The following is a 14575-nucleotide window of genomic DNA, read 5'->3' as shown; positions in this document are numbered from 1 at the left end:
CACCACAACAGCAGCGCTACTCCACTCGGAGCACATAATCAAATGCTTTTCCACCATCTCTCGAGGGCGATTCAACGGTGCTTAACACAATAGCATAGGCACGAGCGATGACAGCCAATTAAAGACAGCACAGCTCCGAGAGTCTCCGCCTTCGTTTACTGCTTCATGCGCACACGCCTGTGCCTCGTTTAGCGCCTAACGAGGAGTGACGTGGGACGGCGAAATCCAACGGTCTGGACTATCTGACACAGCACCGAATCCCCATGAATCACCCGATATGGTTAGTCGGTTGTCACGATTATTTTGGTCAATATTGAAATCACGATTATTCAAACAATGTTTTTGAGTTTGAAAACGTGATGCAATATTTCGGCATTTCTCTCCAAAAAACACTTTGTAACTGAGAACTTTGAAATTTAGCTGAAAATGTTCTAAAATAATGTACAGACATGTATCCAGCTGTTCTGCAATTTCAATAAAATAATTGATGAATAAAATAAATATACTTAAAAGAAATGCTAAAATCGAAATCGTGATCAAAATTTGATTAATCTCCTAACGTTTACCCCCGGGGTGCACAGGAAGCAAAGAGAGGACAGGGAAGGGTCTGGTCGGGGGGACGTTCTCTAGCCTGGCTAACGCCAGACCTCAACTCAATCTACATTGAGAAGAGGTCTGGGAACCACACATTCATTTTCTCGTATTTGAGGCGTGGTTTACGATTGCCCGGAGCCGTTTATCGGGCGCTACGAATGTCTATCATATGAGTCTGTAGGTAGCTCATAGCCAATCGTATCAACTATACCAGATGACGCATGTAGAGCGACAGAAATTCGATGAGGAAGAAGTCGATGGGTGTGTCGAATAGACGTCGTCCTCGTCTTGCCGTCCCTCACCGTTCTGTGATTGGTTCCCTATCACAGGCGAAAATCGGATCCATGGAATCCAGGCTGCCTGGCAGCGCGAAATGAAATCGTGCGAAAGGCAGCAAGGGTATAACCAGGCTAGGCGTTCTCCGGGACACGGCTGCGATGTAGAGGGCGGTGTTGTTGTGTTGCTTGCACCACAGTGAGAACCTGGGTGAGCAGGCAGGAAGTACCCGCTAAGGGCAGAGCCGCTCTTGGGCCACATCAGGGGCTTCTGCGGTACGAGTTCTCACAGGCGTGATCCGAGTTTGAACCAATACCCTTCCGTTGTCATCTCTGTGATGCAACGTGGAGGAGCGAGCGGCTCTGTGTTTGAGTAATTCCCCTCGGTCGGTCGAGGGCTGTTACAGATCACCGCTATCCGTCGGCAGTATTAAACACGCTGGTATACTGATATTTCTAAAACGGCTTGCATTTAAAAACGTCCGACTGACTAAAAATGCAAAGAAACAGTGAGTGAGTTCCTTTAGCCTATCTCGAATCTCTTCCTGCCGCTCTCTTTTTTTCCACATGAAAAAAATGCTAAATCATACGGCACGGAAAAAAACAACCTTTAGAAAAAACTACACAACCAGACCGCAGACCCTGCGCTTTCAGGGAGTAAACCCACGCCCAACACCCCCTCCACCCCCCAGCCTACACCCCCTCCACCCCCTCACTGAGGCAGTCCAGGCTGTGGAAGACAGGGCTTTCCCCTGCTCCGTCAAAACACACAAAAGGTCAAGTGCACAAATCCGTAAAGTGTAATGCGAAAATACATCGAGTCAGATGATCAATAGAAATCCCTGCCTGGAGGCTACGACTCACTGGGAAGGGAAACATTTACACGCGTGTGTGAATGTGTGTGAGGAAACAATATGCAATCTCACACACACACACACACACACACACACACACACACACACACACACACACACACACACACACACACACACGGTATAAAGAAACAGAAGAAAAAAAACTTAATTACCCAACCCCTGAACAAAATTAATTTGCTGCGCCGTATTGTGGCGTCGATAAAGGCGGTGATAACGTTGTGTGGCGCCTCGCAGCTGGAAGAGGCGAAGCGACAAACATAATTGTCTCTCGCTCTTGATTAATTGACTTTGCGGAAAATAAGAAGAAAATAATTTGTTTGGCGTCCCAGCTCATTAGAGCAAGCCGAGATAAGTTATTTTATCAGGCGTTACTTTTGACACTGCATTACGGGCCCCCCAAGGACCACAGTCGGGAGGGGGGGGGGGGGGGGTCAAGTGATTAAATATCATGCAAAGGTGCCACATACATACACACATACATGCACAAGTACAGGTGTCTTTTCCATACATTAACCACACAGTCCGTTCTGCTTGTAACATCTGCAGTCAGACACGGAGGCATGCCTCCACCTTTCTATCCATGATTGAAAGGTACTGTGTGTGTGTGTGTGTGTGTGTGTGTGTGTGTGTGTGTGTGATGGGGGGGGGGGGGGGGGGGGGTGTTCAAATAACTGTAGCACAGCTTGAGGCCCCCGCCAGCCGAGTAAACTGCAGACAAGTTTGAGACGGGGTGAATAATTCAAAAGGTCAGGCCCCCCCGCCCGCTGTGCAGACACACAATCACACACACACACACACACACAAGTAGAATGCCAACACAGACAAACACACACAAAAGTAACATGCCGACACACACACACACACACACAAAAGTGACATGCCGACACACACACACACAAACACAATAGCGTCATGCAGACATACACACACACAAAAGCGACATGCCGACACACACACACACACACACACACACACACACACACGCACACAAGCACTTTGGTAAGTGAGATCGGGGCCCCGCTAGCACTAGGTCCCGGGGCCCCGGTGAGGGAGGAGGACCAGGAGTAATTTAGGGGACGGGATCGTTTCCCCTCCCACGCGCGGAGGAGAAGGAACTGAACTAATTGGTTGAATTCATAATTAATCAGCTGACATTAAGCCTGGTGGTGGCAGTGGAAGGCGATCGTTTCCTAAGGATATATGAGAAAGAGAGAGAGAGAGAGAGAGAGAGAGAGAGAGAGAGAGAGAGAGAGAGAGAGAGAAAGGATGAGATTGAGAGAGGATGAGAATGAGAGGGAGAGAGAGGATATGAGAAAGCAAGAGGATGAGATTGAGCGAGAGAGAATGAGCACGAGAAAGTATGAGAGTGAGAGAGAGGATGAGAATGAGAGAGAGAGAGAAGATGAGGGTGAGAGAGAGAGATGATAAGAGTGAGAGTGAGAGTGAGACACACTCCGGGGTTAGCAGCCTTGGAGTGGCCGCTACGGGCGTGCTCTGGTGTCATACACCAGCAGTACAGTATCGTCAGCATACAGGGAAATAGTGCCAAAAGTGACACATTGACAATGCAGTGCCAACACTATATATCTTTCATTGTTTACCTCAGCCCCTCATTCTCCCTTCCTACAGCCCTCCCTCCCTCCCTTGCAACCTCTCCAGTTGTTCAAGATTTGAACAGTTTTAAATGACATCAACACACATGTAAAAATCCCTTCTGTGTTTTGTTAATACAGACCTGTCTTGTTCTACTTGGGCTGGAAATAGGGATTTGAATTATGTTTTTCTGTTCACAATTACAATAGACCACTAGAACACAAAAGTAGAGCGATAAAAAAAAAAAGAAGGTTTTCAGTGGACAACACAAAGCGTGCGGTGCACACAAAAAATGAAAACATCAGAAGCATCTACAAAAGCGCGCTGTGCTTTCCACTCGACGCGACAATCGCTGAGGTGGGGGCGCACGATTCAGTGCCCCAGCGAGAGGCCTCTTTCCACACACTCCGCCCTACAGCCACTCCATCTCGCGCTCCGAGAGCAGATAGCAGCTGCCATCCAGCACTTAATTTCCCAACAGAGTTTGACAGGAAAAGTGGGAAGGCAAGTAGCAAAGTTTATCGTCGTTCAACCCTCGCCGTAATCTCACGTCTCCTCCTGCTGATACTTATCGCGGCAATAAAACACAAAATAAGTCATTAGCCACTTCAGGACTCCAGACACCTCTGAGAGGAAATGTTCTTCGGCTGCGCCATTGAAACACAATACAGACACACACACACACACACACACACAAACACACACACACACACACACACCTAAGTACCAAACGGAAAAGTTTCCCTTACAAAAACCCCACTTGCACTCTGACACGAAACATAAACGACCCCTCTTGATACATCCAAGTTTTTTCTTCCCTCAAACCAAGAAATAACAAAACGCTGGTCTCAAAAACAAACGGCTTTCATGTTATTGATATTGCACAACAATTTCCCACATGTGGGAGGGAAAAGAAAAAAGAAAAATCAGAAAAAAAAACAAGTCCTCTATTTTCGTTTCCAGCGCTCTCCGGTCGTTTTCTTTTCACCGCTGAACAATGGGGGCCAGCCTTCCCCTGCCAGCCGCTGGAGTTCCTCCAGAGGTAAATCTGTCAGTGCTGGGGGGGGGGGGGGGGGGGGGGGGGGAACACAAAGAAAGGTCCATGGTGGGTGGGTGGGGGGAACAGGAAGGTGTGGTGGTGGACACACCTCCCCCCCCCGTAGCAGGAGTGCTGTTCTGCTAATAATATCAGTTTACAGGCCCCGGCGTTCAGAGAAAAAACCCGGAACGAGGTCATTAATCATCCTCTTTTTGACAGCGTGCGTGTGTGCGTGCGTACGCGTGCGCTGGAGAGGGAAAGCGAGCGAGGGCGTGCACAGTACACACAGATCCTCCGGGACTCGAGGGTTGTTGCGGCAGGTTTCTCACACAGGTTTGTCACGAGCGGGGACGTCCTAAAACGCAGAAGAAGAAGAGGACACTCCGCTCGTTGAACAGCGAATGCGGCCCCCCCCGTACTCAATCCCTTATAAACGTATAAACCCTGCGCGGGTTCGAACCTCGAGAAGAAGGGAACATAAATCACCGCGGGGGAGGGGGGGACGGGGAGAGAAAGGGGAGCCCACCTAGTTCTATTTCCGTACGGCCGATCAATAACGGCCGTTCTGTGGTGGCCCCGCCATCGCCAAGCAACGTTATCGCGGTTGCCGGGGCCTGTGGTACTTTCCCCGGCGCAGGAAAAATAAAAAACACAAAAAGAGGAGAAGCGGCTGTAACTCACACGCACACGCACGCACACACGCACACACACACACACACACACACACACACACACACTCAGTGGTGTACACTTTGGATCATTCCAAAGACCAAACATGAGTCATAGACCCCTGGTCAAGCTCAAACAAGGTGCCACACACACACACACACACACACACACACTCACACTCACACACACACACACACACACGGCGTGACAGCCAAGCCCTGTGCTGTACTTGGGCTTACGTTGGCTGGGCACCAAGTCAAACAATGTGTTGATAAAGTCCAGAGCCAGGCAGTGTGTGTGAGGAACGCAGAGAGGAACCAAACACCAGACAGACAGACACACACACACACACACACACACAGGTACAAACACACACCACATCTGCCATGATTTCATTTGTTTCTGTGTTGTTTGTGTACTAGCGGGAGACTTTGTACAAGAGACGTTTTGTTAATTCAAGCACCGTTTGACTACAGCCAACACTAGCCTGGCCTCTTCCCCTCCTCTGTTAGCCACACACACACATCTCTGCTGAACCTCTACTAGTGCACCTCTCCAAGGGCTCTGAGCACGGCCCCCCCCACACACACACACACACACACACACACACACACACACACACACACACAGGCTCAAACACACACACACACACACACACTCTGCAGCTGTGAGATAAATGGCGCAGGGTCTCGCAGTCTCCTCAGTAGGGATCTCGCTCCGTGTCGGCCATATGTAGAGCAGGCCTCCAGGGGGGAGCAGGCGGGGGGCAGGGGCTGTGTGTGAGGTAACAGAGGGAGCCAGGTAACCCCCCCTCCCCCTCCAACCACCTCCCCTCCCATCACTGAATACAGCTGGCCAAAAAGGTAGTGGTGGTCTCTGCGTGTGTGTGTGTGTGTGTGTGTGTGTGTGTGTGTGTGTGTGTGTGTGTGTGTGTGTGTGTGTCTCGTCCATCAATTTCGGACAGGAGACACCCTTCTGTACACAAGAAGACGTCCCTTGGCAAACAATACGTTGTGTAGTGTAATGTGGTGAAGCGTGTTTAGGTGTTGTGACGTGGTGTGTTGAGGTGCCGTGCCGTTGTGGTGTAGTGGTGGTGTAGTGCGTTGAGGTAGGAGTAGTGATTTAGTAGTGGGTTGTGTGTGGTTTGTCGAGGTGTAGAGTAGGGTTTTATTGTTTGCAAGAGAGGTGGAAGAGATTTACATTCACTCGGGTATGCAGTATATATAGTGCTGCCACTACCATTTCTAGGAGAGCGCACACACTTCCAAAAGATTCTATTTTTTGGCTAGCAAACAGCTATGAAGAGACAAAACCCGAAACACATTCAGGCTACAACACACACACACACACACACACACACACACGGCCAGTGAAAAGCGACTGCACGGCCGGTGAATGTGTTGCGGTGGATTAACTGCCAAATAAAAATGCTGTTGAGGGGAGAGAGAGCGAGCGAGCGAGCGAAAGAGGCACAGCGAGAGAGAGAGAGAGAGAAAAACAGCCATTCATCCTGCTGACGCAGGATCGACATCTACAGATCAAGACCAAAGCAATGCCCTGAGAAGGGGAATGGTGCTTCCTCTGCACCGCACTCCTCCTCCTCATCATCATGCAGATGTTGGGTACATTTACATCAAAAAGGTGGTCCTTTTTAAAGTCAATATATACCAGTTCTGTTTCCACAGCCGCAAACCCACTTCCCTTTCAGCACGGCCCACGGCCATGAAGAACAAGAGAGGCATCCGTATTCAATCACCGATAGATCCCCACGGCAGTGGCTTCGCACGACGGACTCTGCAACACTGAGTTAGCTATAAGCCCGTGAATCAGGCGAGAGTCGATCGATGCAGCGCCGCGATCCGAAACTTTAAAGAGTTTTACCCAACGTTAGAAGGTCTTCTGTTGCATGGCAGATTCAGAAAGGGAAATGTGCACGATTCCATCTCCTGTGTGTGTTTAACATATTGGCTGGGGTTCAAATTGTACAGGTCTGTAAGTGCACGCTTTTAACTGAATGAAGCCGAACAGAACACAAACGTATCTGAAGTGAACAGAGCCTCGTACACTATGGCGGTCTGCAGGATGGTATATTCTCCAAATGATCCCTAACGAAAGACTTTGCCAAAGAGTTCTGAGCCTCTGCTGCAGTACGGACGTCGGAGTGCATCTAAAGTAAGCATCCAAAGTAGTTTCACCTTTGAGCATTAAAACAGTCGTCCTCAGCGAGCGGTTCGCAGCAGTCGACCGAAGCGCAGCCATGTCATCCATTAGAGATAATGATGCCAGTCTGAAAGAACCAGAGGGAGGTAGCATAGCGCTGTGGTCTGAGCACGCACACACACACACACACACAGACAAACACACACACACACGTAACTGCCATTGTGGTTCCTGTTATCTGGTTTCTCTGCCGTTTCCAAATCGCATATTTTTCATCTTCTCTAGCGGAAAAAAAGTCTGTCCTGAACCAGGTCATGAGAACAGGGAGCGGGGGGGTCAAAGGTCGCCGTGCCTTTTAGCAGAAGTGAAAAGCCTCTTGTCACAATGTGTTGCCCTCACTCTCTCCCGCCATGCACAGAGAGTACGCTGTCCATCACTGCTGTCCCTCACATGTAACCGGACATTTCACAGTCGCTCCTACCGACTGAAGTATAATCACAGAGGGTCCACGTTTAACACCTGCCACCAGTCAATAGGGGACAGATTAGACCATTTGGAAGGTTAAACTAAAATATTAAAACCATTGCCTGGCCAGCAGATTCTTTCACTCAGGCAGGTAAAATGAGAACATTTGATAAGGTACGTTTTGACCCACTATCCCTAGTCCACTAGCCTTATAGATCAGATTTTCTGCTGCTGAAATACAGTCACCACCACCAACGACAATGATAGAAAACAGCAGGAAAGAGATAGAAGGACAACACCGCAGAGAACTAGTTTTAACCCGATGAAACTGCATACACCATACTTCAGATGTTCATACAAGTCAACAATGACTATTTGTTAGACTGTTTAGAATTATTATTCTGAATTGAGGAGCATATCCTGACATTTAACCATTTCATCGTGTAAACATCGCTGAGATTATCATGAGGATAGAGTGTGCCATAATCGCTCTACATAAGAGCATGGGGGTTTGGGGAGCGAATATTCAGCGTCATGCCTGACCCTAAACCCCCCCCCCCCCCCCCCCGCCATCTAATCCATCTGTTCTCAAGGACGGAGCCCCCCTCCCCCCTACCCCACCCTCGACCTGGCATCCTATTCCAACACACGGCCCCCGCCTTCCACTCACCACCATGACCCCGCCACACACAAAGGGCCACGCCTGCATGACAATCAAGTGCGTCCACACACACACACACACACACACACACACACACACAAACACACACACACACCCCTTGAGTCCCTGCTTTACTTCCCCAATTAAAACAAAAACAAGCCACGAGGGCCGGAGCGAGCAGGGGGGATGAGGTGGTATGAAAGGGGGGTCCCGTCCCTGGTGAACTTGGGGGGAGGGCTGACATGGCCGCAGGGCTGTGGGGTCAGAGGTCAGCTCGGTTCAATTGGGGTGGGTATGGGGGTCACCATTGGGGTGGGTCGGGGGTCAACGTTGGGGTGGGTTTGGGGTCATCATTGTCCTGGGAGCCCCAGGGAGTATTATTGGGGCGTGTCGGCCATTTATATTATTTTGGTGTGTTTTTTTTAATTGTCTTATTTATTTTGGAAGGAAAACTGGAACCTCTCCAAAACATAAAAGACTGCACGCACACACACACACACACACACACACACACACACACACACACACACACACACACACACGGATTGGAGGAGAACGAAGGATGTGAAAGAAATAGGAATGAGTGTGTTGGGGGGGGAAAGTAACAAATGAGTCAAGGGGCGAGGAGGTTGAGAGTTGAGAGAGAGGGCGAGCGAGAGATTGAATGGCGGGAGATCTTGATGCAGTTACTTTAGTTTTACCACCACCACCACCACCACCACCACCACCACCACCACCATCCACCACCACCACCACCACCACCCAGCGAAGGTTTGCCGCCCCTTCGAGTGTTCAGCAGAGTGGGGGGGGGGGGGTGATATATTGGGAGGATCTGGAGCACTCAACGCAGTAATTCACATGTTTCAGCAGGGTGCGCACACACACACACACACACACACACACACACACACACACACACACGCGCGCACACACGCGCGATTCATTCTCACCACTGAGATTGCGGCTCTCACACAAACTGACGCACTCTCTCCCTCCCTCTCGCTCTGTCTCAAGCCGTCACTCTGTGCCCGTGATTTATTCTGCCCTTGCTCAGGCTCCTACCCTAACTATCACATGCCTCCAATTAATTCTGTCTGTTGCTCGCCATCCCTTGGCTGCAGATGTAATGAGATTGCGACGCCTCAAAGTGTTGACTTCCTGCTACTGCCCGATCCCGTAATAACAGCCACAGAGAGGAGGCGTGGCGGGGGAGAGACTTCCTCCAAATAATGGAATCTTAATGCTGTTGTCTTTTGTCAGCGGTGTAATTAACACAATTCATCAACGTCTTTTCGCTCTTTTTTTTTCTGCATTAATATTTACTAATTAGATATCCGACGGTTCCGGGAACACGGCCTTCCCCACAGGGCTATGGATATTTTTGACAACTGTACCATACGGTAATTGAAACAAAAGGTATAAATAAGACGGTTAAATAAATACAATAGTATGTTTTTTAATCTCCATCCTCTTTCCCCAAACTCCCCAAAATGCGCTTACAAATCTTTTCACTAGAGCTGCAACTAACAATTATATTCAACCGCAATTACTCTATTGATTATTTTGTCTGTTTGATCGATGAATCAGTTAGTCTGTAAGAAATGTCAGCAATAATAGCAGAAGAACACCACGAGTTAGCAAGAGACCAAAGTGAAGTGTCTTCTTTATCAGACAGGCAGCCAAGAAAATCGAAAGTACTAATTTTGGGTACGTTCCATGAACAAACGGCTCGAGTTCTGAAGCAGCGTGTTTTTGTGCTTGACGAGCTCCAAACGATGAATTTATTCATGCGTCGGTTTGATCCATTTTCTAACCGACTAATCGATTGATCGACTCATCGTCGAAGCCCCAAGAGTGCTCGTCTTTTCTCTGGAAGTTAAATCCAGTGAGCCACAAGAAGGTTAGGGTGGGTCACAAGCCCACACCCCCACCCAGTCCCACGTTAACTTAACCACAAAATATTATTTATATTATTGGTTGAGATCTGTTTTCAAAGTTCAAAGTTCAAAAGCTTTACTTGTCCAACATGTTGCCATATAAGAAAATTGTCTTTGATTGAAGGCAGTTTGTTCTCTAATTGTGTGTAAGTGGTGCTTGTGTAAGAAGTATGTTGTGTGTGTGGGTGTGTGTGTATTGCCTTGGGTATGAAGGATTTTGTATAGAGAGATTTTTTTTTCTTTTTCTGGTCATTATTGTTAGAATAATTGGTAGAAGAAACATGTGGCATTGATACAGGCGCATCAAGTTTGAGTTCCCCCTGTAAAATCACGTTAACTTCTTTAGTTAATCCTGCATGTCCAAAGCGATCAGGATTTCAATTTTCGTTGGAGTCGCTGAATGTTGGTCTGTCATTGAAAATTGCAAAAAAAAAGTAGTTATTTCTCAACATTTTATAAAATTGCAATGGGAATTATTCAAATGTCGCCGAAACACAGGGCCAAACGAAAGACCTTGTTAAAAAAGTATATTTTTACCCTTCTTTTCATCCTAAGTGCTCCCAAATTATGCCTTTGTAAGCGACGAGGACAGACCCTGTCTGAGAGAGAATTTTAAAACTGATATTTTTGTGTGCGCGTGTGTGTGTGCATGTGCGTGTGTGTGTGTGTGTGTGTGTGTGTGTGTGTGTGTTCATTAAGCCTGTGGATTTGCGTCTGTAGAGGGAAAAGACCCAGTCCAAGTGAAGCATGGCAAATGAGGAACGAAAACATTTCTTTAAACCACTGCTACTGGGGCTCATTAGACAACAAAAAACACAGTTTGTTGTTGTTGTTTTTGTTTGGCGGGGTGTGCGTGTGTGTATGTGTGTACAGTCAAAGGTCTGTGGTTTTTAAAAAGTTTATATTCATCATAACAGTGTGTTTTTATGAGTCACAGAAGCTCAGACCTCAAACTGTTTGAAAGGAAAATGAAAGAGTGTGTGTGCGTGCATTTTGGAGAGAGGTGATTCAGCACCACTTGCCCTGGGAGGTGGGGGGATTGCGTCAATGGACAATGACAAATGAGAAAACACACACACACACACACACACACACACACACACCTCTTAGGTGCTAGAGAAACATACTCCATTATAGATTTCCTTTTCTATAGGAAACTGTTAATCAGAGCCTTGAAGAGGACGACTTTGGGTTTGCGATGCGGGGCGGCGATGACTTCATCACCGTGACCGGGGGCAGAAATAGCAGATGTCTCATATTCCACCCAGCTTCCCATTATCATTTGTGCAGTGGAAGTCCTTTACAATAACAACAGAGGTTTTTTGGTCAGTTAAAATAAGCTTCTTCATTTCTTGCCATCAGCTATTTCTGGTTTGCCATCCAGATCGTTTCGGTAAATTTCGGTATTACATGCATCCTTCAATATATGTATATATACATATATCCTTATATCCTGTCCAGCCGAAAGCTACGGGCTCACCTTCTCTGCATCTCATCTCAACTGCTAATATAATAGCCTAATATCAGCCAAATAGGCATACATTTCGTTAGACTCATAGCATAATTGCCTCAGTTATATTTAAAGGTTCATCTTCTATTCAGCGTAAAAAATGCTTAAGTCAAATAGATGACCTTGGCAGATAGTGATTATGGAATGTAAAAAGCACACTGATTGGCTTAGGATATAGCCAATGAGGCACAGTGAATCAGCAGCGTTAGAAGAGTAGAGTTCATTTAGATAACATTTAGCCATGACATGACTAAGGCAATTATGCTATGAGGTTAACAATTTGACAAATTTCCTGACATATTTAGCAGAAAAGCCTTAATGGAAACTACGGTGAATAACTACGTTTGTATAAAGACATTTTACAACAACGGCGGATTGGGAAGCGAACTCAGGTGGCTTCCTTCTGATTACTAATGCTTGTTCCAGCTGTGGTCGGGTGCAGTTACAGCAGCACGCGGACCCGGATGACAAAACACTGTAGACGCGCATCACTAAAGCCAACATATTGACATTTCTGAGGGAGGATAGAAAGAGGTGAGCCAGAGGATAGGCAGATGATAGACAGGGAGACAGCCACCTGAGATTAATTATCTCGCATTGCACGGTTCACAGAGATATCTCCTTTCAAAAACTGCTACGGGAAATTTGATTAGTGTCCTAGCAAATTATTGCACCCATCTTTCACGCATCAACTATCCATCTAGGGTGTGAAGGGGGGGGGGGGGGGGGGGGGGGGGGGGGGATTAGGGGTGCAGGGTGTGGACGGGAGGGTGTTAAGGGTGGGTGGAAAGCATCCTGATTTCTCACACACACACACACACACACACACACACACACACACACACACACACACACACACACACACACACACACACACACACACACACACACGGCCCTGCTGCTCAGCTGACCCCCCTGTGAAAGGGACTCTTGTCACGCTGGCTGCTCAGCTAATGGAGAGGGGCCCCAGAGGGGCCCAAGGCGGGGGCCTGCCGGACGCCATAATGAGCACACGGCAGCGCCGACCGGAGCAGTTCGGCCCCGGGCACGCCCCGGCTGGAGGCGGCGTTGCGGTTGTGTTAATCGTGTGTTTGTGTGTGTTTGCCGATGTGTATCGATGTGCGTGTGTCGATGTGTGTGCGTGTGTCGATGTGTGTGCGTGTGTCGATGTGTGTGTGTGTGTCGATGTGTGTGTGTGTGTCTGTGTGGGTGTGTGTGTTTGTCGATGTGTGTGTGGCATGTGTGTATGTGTCGATGTGTGTGTGTCAATGGGTGTGTTTCAATGTGTGTGTGTTAATGTATGTTCGTCAATGTGTGTGCGTCAATGTGTGTGTGTGTGTGTGTGTGTGTGTGTGTGTGTGTGTGTGTGTGTGTGTGTGTGTGTGTGTGTGTGTGTGTGTGTGTGTGTGTGTGTGTGTGTCTGTGCCATTCGTTATCTCCTAGTTAGCGCTCCGGTCCGGGTCCGGCGACACATGACACGGAAACAACAAGAGCCGTCTTCAGGGATCACTTCCTGCTCCCGCCGGGCAGGAAGGAAGCTGTCACCAGAAGACAGGGAGGAGGAGAGCTGAGACAGGAGGGTGTGTGGGGGTGGGGGTGTGTGCACGTGTACGTGTGTGTGTGTGTGTGTGTGTGTGTGTGTGTGTGTGTGTGTGTGTGTGTGTGTGTGTGTGTGTGTACATACACCGCGTGTGTGTGTGAGCTTGTGCGTGTGTTTGTGGTGTGTACTGTGTGTGTGTATGTACTGTTCCTGTACGTGCGTGTGTGTGTGTGTGTGTGTGTGTGTGTGTGTGTGTGTGTGTGTGTGTGTGTGTGTGTGTGTGTGTGTGTGTGTGTGTGTGTGTGTGTGTGCGTGCCCCTCCGTCTCTCTGTGTGTTAACCCCTCTCCCCTCCAGTTCTACAGGGCCTTGAACATGCATGGTGTGTGTGTGTGTGTGTGTGTGTGTGTGTGTGCATGTGCTTGTGTACATTCGTGTGTGTACATGTGTGTGTGTGTGTAGGATGAGGCAACAGAGCCGCTGATGGAGTCTGAAATAGCCTCTGACAGAGACGTGTGTTGGTGTGAGACGTGTGAGACTCCGCTCTGCCGTACTTCCTGGCGCCGCGCCAAGACCATCTGCCTGACTCACCTCAGGTGGGCGCAGAGCCAGGGACGAGCACATGAGGGACGTCACGGTCGCTACCCCCCCCACACACACACACACACACACACACACACACACACACACACACACGAGACATGTCACACACACACACGCGAGGACATGACACACACACACAGGAGACATGTTACGCACACACGGAAGAGACATGTCAAGTATAAACACACACACACACACACACAGAAGACGTGTCACGCACACACACAAGACATGTTACACACACACAGGAGACATGTCACGCACACAGGGAGAGTGAGAGACAAAAAAACACAGGAGACACACACACACACACACACACACACACAAAGACAGGAGACCTGGTACACACATACACACACACAGGAGACATGTTACGCACACACAGAAGAGACATGTCACGTACAAACGCACACACACACACACACACGGAGAAGACGTGTCATGCACAAACATGAGACATGTTACACACACACACACACACACAGGAGACATGTCTTGCACACACAGAGAGAGTGAGACACAAAAAAACACAGGAGACATGTCACACACACACACACACACACAGACACACAGACAGGAGACCTGGTACACACATACACACACACACACACAGGAGACATGGCACACACACACAGGAGACATGTTACGCACACACA

Source organism: Pollachius pollachius (assembly GCF_949987615.1).
Source record: "Pollachius pollachius genome assembly, chromosome: 19".
Classification (NCBI taxonomy): domain Eukaryota; kingdom Metazoa; phylum Chordata; class Actinopteri; order Gadiformes; family Gadidae; genus Pollachius; species Pollachius pollachius.
This window is presented reverse-complemented; position numbering follows the sequence as displayed.